The sequence below is a fragment of the Lupinus angustifolius genome, chromosome LG10 (assembly GCF_001865875.1).
Source record: "Lupinus angustifolius cultivar Tanjil chromosome LG10, LupAngTanjil_v1.0, whole genome shotgun sequence".
Classification (NCBI taxonomy): Eukaryota; Viridiplantae; Streptophyta; class Magnoliopsida; order Fabales; family Fabaceae; genus Lupinus; species Lupinus angustifolius.
Window position 1 is genome coordinate 14454734 of NC_032018.1, and position 9068 is coordinate 14463801.

The window sequence follows — 9068 nt, forward strand, 5'->3', positions numbered from 1 at the left end:
AAGGGGTGTGGAAAGAGTTTACTTACACTTATAAAAATGACTTACAATAATATTTATTGAGTAAATTATACTAATATTCATGAGTTTCAGTAAAATTATACAAATCACATTTTTCGAAATCTACAGAAATCACACCTAATTATATAGATACATTGTACTCGCTAACCCTCTAAAGAAATAAGTGTAATTTTTTAAACAATAAATGACGATAAATGTAATTAAGTTAAACAAAACATGGTACATTGTGAAGACAATTCCCAATAGTATAAGAATCAACGTCTATTCATTATTTTGGTTAGTTACAATATAATATAACAGATTTAAACATCTCATTGGAATTATTGTTACAGTTTGTAACGAACCAAAAATAATGCATAGACATTGACTCTTATACTATTTGAACTTGTCATCACAATATATCGTATTTTATTTTGTTTGACTTAATTATACTCATAATCATTTTTTGTTTAAGAAATTACACTCATCATCATTTTTTGTTTAAGAAATTACACTCATCTCTCCTAAAGGATAGTCAGTGTGATGTGTAAGTTAAGGGTGGTTTGTATAAGTTTAAAAAAAGAATGCATAATATGTATAATTTCACTAAAACTCAGAGAGTGTTACTGTAATTTCCTTACATTCTTATAAATTCTTTTCACCACATTTAAAAAAAAACTTATATGAAGGAGACTTTCATGTTTTTTTAGCTTATTCCAAATAATAAACATTATTCAACCTTCTACTATCTATATAAGAAAAATTGGGTTACTGAAAATACTAAAGTAGATACTCTATATTTTTGACAAGTGTACAAAGAAAAATTTATTTTTGTCAATTTGAAGGATTGATATAATTACAAAATTAGATACTCTTCACTTGTGATAAGTGTATAAACTAGAGGTTTTTTTGTAAAATTGATGGGTTGTTGAAATTCCTAAACTATAACTCTTCATTTGGGTATTTTTCACAAATGACTTTAAAATTCTAAAAATGTCATCTTTTTCATATTCTCTCTACTCAAATTACACACTATTTCTCACTTTTTCTAAAATTTGTTCAACAAATCTTCTTCTTCAACCTAAACCAACTCAAATAAATATGATTTTATGCTCTTTTCATTTTTAGTTAATCAGTTTCATAACTAAGGGTATATGTAAACATATTGGTAGATACTACTTGGAAGTATTTTTTTTCATTTTTACATCATCATTTTTCATAAATATTTCTTTCTTTTTTTCAATTTTTGTTCCACAAATCTATCATCTTCACAAACTCAGGTATGATTTTATTTTATTTTTCATTTTTACTTCATCTTTCTAGCAACTAAATTTGTGCATTTTATTGGTATATGATAACATATTGGTACTTACTACTTAGTAGTACTTGTAATAATTGTAAGAATATATTTGTCTTAACTATGTTTTTCATAACTATTTCTCATCTTTTTTTTCAATTTTTGTTAAACAAATCTATAATCTTCAACTGTCAAACCAACTCACAAGTATGATTTTATATCATTTTCATTTTTTCTTTGTTGGCAGATATAATTGGTTTATTATATCAATTTATACATGTAAACTATTTTACTCACACAACATTTTTATCCTCAGAGGTAAAAAAAAATCAACTTCTTCAACCTTCCACTTAATCCAACAAGGTATCACAAGATAATATCTTTTTTGCATTCTTTAAAAAACTTCAATTTTCTCGGCATTCTATAACAAAAATGTCATTTTTTTCACATGGTGTTTGTTAAAATATTTTTTTCTTATGATATTATTTTTCTAAAGTAGGACATATGAATTGACCATGTTCTTTGTTTCGGCATTTGCGGGATAAAAACCTCACATCCTGGAGTACAACAATTAGAGGTTACGTTCACTATCTAAGTGTAGAAGAATATTGTGTTTAATTTTATTATGTGTTTACCCTTTTTCATTCAAAGTTAATTTTTTCACTATCTAAATGTGTCAACCTTATATTACTAAAACTGATCTTTAATTTTAATTTGGCTTGTTTAATTGTTGAACATGTATATTTCATCTAATTAATCATGCTGAATATTCTATTTATATTTTATTCCATAACAAATAAATTTTCTGAATATATTTATATTTAATTCCATTTATATTATATTTTGTTTGAATTTATGGATCAGTTACAAAAATGAAATATAAATTCGTAGAATTATAACTAAAAAATTTGCGGAATATTAATTGAGTAATATCCACTAATTAATGTTTTAGATCATTCCTGATAATTTATTTTTATTTGGAACCATTAACCTATAATTTATCTTGATTCATTGAATTTCATAGTGTGCGTGATTAATTGAGCATATTACACAGTTACTTTCACAACGGTAACTTAATGTATAGTTATAACTATGTTGATAAAGAAATAATTAAATAATTCTATTTTTAATGTCATAAATAAATAAAATAGTTCAAATTTTTTGAGCAATTAAAAAATAACATTATACACAATTAATCAATTGGTAGTTACCCTTTAAAAGACAAAATCATTAGACATGATTGTCTTTGAATATCTTTTAATCCGCTATCCAAAAACTAAATAATTCTTTCCCACAATTAATTATGTAATTTGATTTTTTATTGTGTTTTTGGATTAAATTTCTCTTCAACCTTTAATAGGATGTAATAATCAAAATATTAAAGCAATTTTATTTGATTTGATTGTAATAATCAATTGATTTGATTTATATTTTTATTAAATTACTTATGATTCTCTAATTTTAAGAAATTGTCATTATGAATATAAATTTGCAGAAATCTAAATAATAAATTTGTGAAATATAGTTATATTTAATTCCATTTATATTCTATTATGTTTGAACTTAAAGATTAGTTACAAAAATAGAATATAAATTCGAAGAATTGGAACTAATAAATTTGTGGAATATTAATGGAGTAATATCCACTCATTAATATTTTACATCATTCCCGATAATTTGTTTAAATTTGGAACCGTTAACATATTGTTTATTTTGATTCAGGATTAATTCAGTATATTATGCGGTTAATTGAACATTGAAAACTTATTGCACAATTATAACTATAATGATAAAAATAATTAAATAATTATATTCTTAATGTCATAAATAAACATAAAAGTTCCAATTTTTTCGATCAGTTACAAAAATGACATTATATACAATTAATAAATTGATAGTTACATTTTAGAAGTCGAAATTATTAGGCATGATTGCATTTAAATGCCTTTTAATCTGTTATCTAAAAATTAAACAATTTTTTCCCACAATTAATTTTGTGATTAGATTTTTTATTGTGTTTTTCGATTGAATTTGCCTTTAATCTTTAATATGATGTAAATTTGCAGAATTATAAATAATAAATTTGCGGAATATATTTATATTTAATTTCATTTATATATATATTGTTTAAAATTATGGATCAATTAAAAAATAGAATATAAATTGAAAATTATAATTAATAAATTGGTTAAATATTAATAGAGTAATATCTAGTCATTAATGTTTAAATCATTTTCGATAATTTATTTATATTTGGATCCATTAAGCTATAATTTATCTTAATTCATAGAATTTCATAACCTACGTAATTAATTGAGCATATTATATGATTAATTTAACATTGGAAAATTATTGCAATATTATAATTAAATTGAGAAAGAAATAATTAAATGTTTCTATTTTTAATATCATAAAGAAATAGAAAAATTCAATTTTTTTGAATAAATTACAAAAATGACATTATAAGCAATTAATTAATTAAGTTAAATGGTCAAATATAATAAAATGATGATATAACACATTAATTTCATAATGTATGTCATTTATTGAGCATATTAACAACTACTTTAATATTACAAACTTAATACACAGTTACAATTATATTGATAAAGAAATAATTAAATAATTATATTTTTTATGTGTTAAAAAATAAAATAGTTCAACTTTTTTGGATGAGTTAAAAAAATGGAATTATAGACGATTAATTTATTAAAATAATTAGTCAAATATATTAATTAATTTGATATTCATCATATAAATAAATGTATATGATTAGTTGGCAAGCAATCTATATAATTATGATTCTTATATAGTGAATGAATCATAATATATTATTGATAATTATAAGATAAAAATAGTACAAAATTATTGATTCAAATTTTCAATGGCTAAAATTTTCAAAATAAGGCATAATATTTGATAAAATTAGTGATATTAAAATTAATTTTAACCATTATTTATTATTATAGGAATTCAGAATATTAAAACGTCACGTTCATATTATAAAAAATAATCAACCTCAATCTAAAATAAATATAATGATATTCTTATTTTTATTAAAATGATTGAAAAACAATATTTTTGATTTGATTTAATTTAATTGTGATCATGTAATTGATTCTTCAGTATTCTATTAAAAACAATCATAAGATATAAAAAGTTATATACATTATAAAGTATATTTGATTTATATTTTCTTTGAACTATTTATGTAATGCTCATTATGAATATATTTTGTTTAGAGTTTAGTGTTTGACTCTAATATTACAATATAATGTTACTATAGCAATATTAAAATAGTAACAATATGACATAACATATTGTTTTTAGTTATTTTAGAGTCAAATAATAATAATATGTATTTTTATACTAATCTTATTTTAGAATCAAATAATAATGGAATTATAAATTTATTGATAATTTTTTATTTAATATGATACTACTAACTATATCATGTTATGTATGTATAAAAAGATAAGCGAACCAAAGATCAATCTAATGTCTAAAACTCATCAATTACTTTGATGTTGGACTATTGTAGCCAAGGAGAAAAACTATATTAAACCATTATCATATTAAGGAGAATAAGCCACATTCCAAGCTTACACTAACTAGGTAACAACAAAGTCATTTTATCTTAGTCCATTAAATAACCACGGAAAGTGATTCAATAAATTTGCAACTAAAATGGATCTCGTGAAGAAAGAAAACAAGTAGGAGACGTAGGCTCAAAATATTGATTTTTGAAAGAACTATTTTAATAGTTTTAAGATCATATCAGATTTTTCAGGCATAATAACTTCCTTTTAATTATTGCCAATAAGATCTTAATGCATAATGATATATTACAAGATAAGTTTGTTCACACAAAATCACTTCCATCAAGTACTTACCCAAATTCTATGCACTTCCCTCGACAAAGGTAATTGACCCATATAAACCTATCCACCATATGAAAAATCACATAAATGTGCATCTTGAAATATAATGTTATTGCACTTTAGTAGTGGAGTCTCGAATTCAAAATACAATAACTAATTCACTATCATGATTTACAAATCCATGGTAGATTTTGTTGTTATGTATATTGTAAACTTTATGCATTATTGATATTCCTTAAATTTTGTTGTTTTTCAAATTTTTAGTTGCTAGTCTGTTTACTATCTAAAGTCCTCACATGTAATGAATTACAAACAATTATGTAGAAACAAAGATTTTGAACTGAAGTTTAATTTATTGAAATTATTCAATATCAATAATGTTAATTATGTCATTAAGATTTATTACTTTACATTGTTCATTCATATTTATTTTTTGCTTTTATATTATTATTATTTTGACTTATATGACTATTTGTTGTTTCAACTTTAATATTTATATTATATTATTAAACTAATACATGTCTATCATTAACTAAACTTAGATCTTTTACTTAACTATAAATATTAAATATATTTTTCAAAACCAGCACGGGCTGCGAATGCACGAGTACTGTACTGCCAGTAAATACTTTAAAAAAGTAACTTAGTCTAGTCTAAATCTCCAAGATGATAAAAAAGTCAAAGGTACAATTCTTTGGAACGGCTCTTGTTAGAATAAGCAACCACACACTTTAAAAAAGATTAATTTCTTACCTAAAAAAATGAAAAGATACCTTGATAGTACAAAAAAAACATTTAAGAAAGTTAACCAAATGTACCCTTATTACGAGATTTCATTAGCCAGAAAAATATAAAATAATTATAATTTTAACTTATATAATTTTTTCAACCAATCAGAATTAATAGTATATGGAAAGGTACAAAAAATAGGACTACCTATGTAATCCCTTTCTCGCTACATGCTAAACAACTAACTATTCAAGTAGCTGCTTTTTAAGCAACACTGATGTTTGAACAAAACTGAATAATCAATCTGGAGGTGTATTCCAACAAAATCATACTATTCATTAGTACAGGTTTTTTAAGCAGAAGAATGTATTAGCAGTGATTTAAGTATTTTCTGTTTTGGTTCTACAGTAATTTAAGTATTTTCTGCATTCTAGTGAAATTGTTTAGTCAATGGTAAATTGGTAATTATCAAAATCCACACTATCACAACTCATTGAAACTCCAAATCCACAAATGCATTTCCAATAGACACAGTTCAGTTACTTTACATGACAAATGGAATTCAACAAAACTGTCCTATTAATGGAAAACTGTTTAGAATTGCTACCTATAGTTTCATGTTTCACTTTGACAAACAAAACAAAAAACCACACATAATGAAACTTTGGGTGCAGAGGCAAAATTATTGCATTCAACAGTAAATCCAACAATACAAACTTCAATCCACACTTTAAAACTTTAGCAACACAACCCAACTAAAAAAAATGTCAGATTCATAACAGAATTATCCTTCAGAATCTAAAAAGCTTCAAACTTTGCATAATGTTTCTTATTCATCATAATCTAAGTTCAAAATTTCACAGTAAACTCAAATCATAAGTTGGTAGCCAGACAAGGCATACGGTTTCGGTACAAAATCAAATGTTTATGATAAGTTATTTGACAATAAAATAGAACAGGAGGTGATGATAATATACCAAAAAATTATCCCACATTACTTCAATTTTGCGAATAGCTTAGCAGCAACCTGCATTGCAGTATCATGATTGATTAGAATAAAGAAACAAAGATAATGACTTAATGATAGTTTGCATATTAAATTTCAATACTTACACATTTGTCAACACAAGACCAATAATCAAAATATTGTCCGGTGCAGTGTTTGTGCCCAGATTCGTCGCCTTGGATCCTTTTAACACATGCCTGTAGAAATTTGAAGGATTATTTTATGCTACTAAGTACTGATTAATTTGAAGAGCAGAAAAAATGCTGGCAGAAAGAAAAATTCTAACTTATATGGTTGACTAAAACTAACTAGGGGTCCCTATTTAACATTATTTACCGTTGAACTTGAACCTAAATCACTAACCTACCCGATATGGCTGGAAACCAGCTGAGCTATTCGAAATTTCTTCGAGACTCGACTCGTTTATTAGCTCGATGAACTTGACTCATTAACCAAATGAGTTGAACTTAAGCCAAAAATTGAGCATAAACAATCTAAACTCGAGTAGAGTATAGCTCGACTCGTTAGGTTATGTCAATGAGCATCAATCAAGCTAATGAGTTGCATAAATTTGAGTCCGTGAACTAATTTAAAGGAGTCAAGTTTGAGTTAAAAAACTAGTTCACATTGAACTGGAGCTATCCTTTATCAAGTCGACTTGATCTGAACCAAGCTCGACTCATTTTCATCCCTAATAGACCAATGCAATTTGCATTTTGCTTCATAAGTAAAGAAAATCTGAAATTCATTTGCTCCAACTCTCCAAAAGTATCTAGAAATAGAACGCTACCAACACATTTTGGATACTTTCCTTTCTATTGGTTCAGCTCATCAACTTCAAATTTATTATAAGGTGGTTACCACCTGCACAGGTTGCTTAAAAATTGATATACTTTTTTTAAAAAACAAATAAATTCTTCCCTCCTCTCCCCTCTATGGCTGAACCCCATCTATCTCATCTTCCGAATGCCTTGTGTTCTATCTTTAACCTTTTCTTTTTCTGTTGGGATCATGGATGCATATAATGGAACAAATTATCTTTTATAAACGCTGACCTTGTCAACACTATCTCAGTAAGGATCAATTCTGTTGTAAAAATATATAGCATGCCCAAAACTTATAGAACAGCTAAAGGTACTCATTTATGATTCAATCAATACAGTAACTACTAATGTTCCTGAGCAACTCCACCCACTGAAGGTATAGTTAGCCTATACATCTGACTATTGCACCGGGAAAATGCCCCACCATGTCCTAAATTAAGTGATTAACCAAAAGTTCATATGAAGGAAACATAGTAACAATTCTCTTCCCGTTTAACCTCCAAAACCTGGTAGATTACAGTTCATCTTCTCTAGAGATTTTCAACTTTTACTTCCAAAACCCGGGTTGTCCTTCAACACATAATCAGATAATATTCGGAATCAACGTCATTGCTGATATATAAAATTATGCAATTGATACAACTCTGCCACCCAAAAGAAATGATTTTTACCAAAATAATTTGAAACTAAAAGAAAAAAATGAAAAATAATATTAAAAGGGTGAAATAACTTTGATTTGAAGAATAGGGCAATGGTTGTAGACTAATGGGAAAGGGTGTGTCCAAGAGTGTAATAGAGATTGTGTTAGTATCATTCCTCAATCAGCTCATAAACACTAATTAAATGCTCAAGAGTCAACACCAAACTTCTTACTTGTATCAGAATCCCTAAATCCACCACTATAGAATACAGCTGAAGTATTATATTTTCCATAGAAGAACAAAAGAGAGAAAAGGATATATATATATATATATATAAATAATAAGAGGACGAGCTTGACGCAACGGTAAGGTTGTTGCTGAGTGACGATGAGGTCACATGTAAAAAGCATGGAAACAGCCTCTGCGCTTGCGGGATAAGGCTGCGTACATATACCCTTCCCAGACCCCGCTAAGTGGAAACCTTGCGCACTAGGCCACCATTTTTAAATATATCAGTCTAATAATCTAGCATCGCCATTTTATCAAAAAACAATAATAACAATAATGACATTAAATTAACCACAATAACAATAAGAATAATCTAGTGTAATTGTTATCTATCCCTTCTCAAAACCCAGATAAAAAATCATATTCCCCAGAAAAAGACACCAGATAACATTCATCCAATATTTC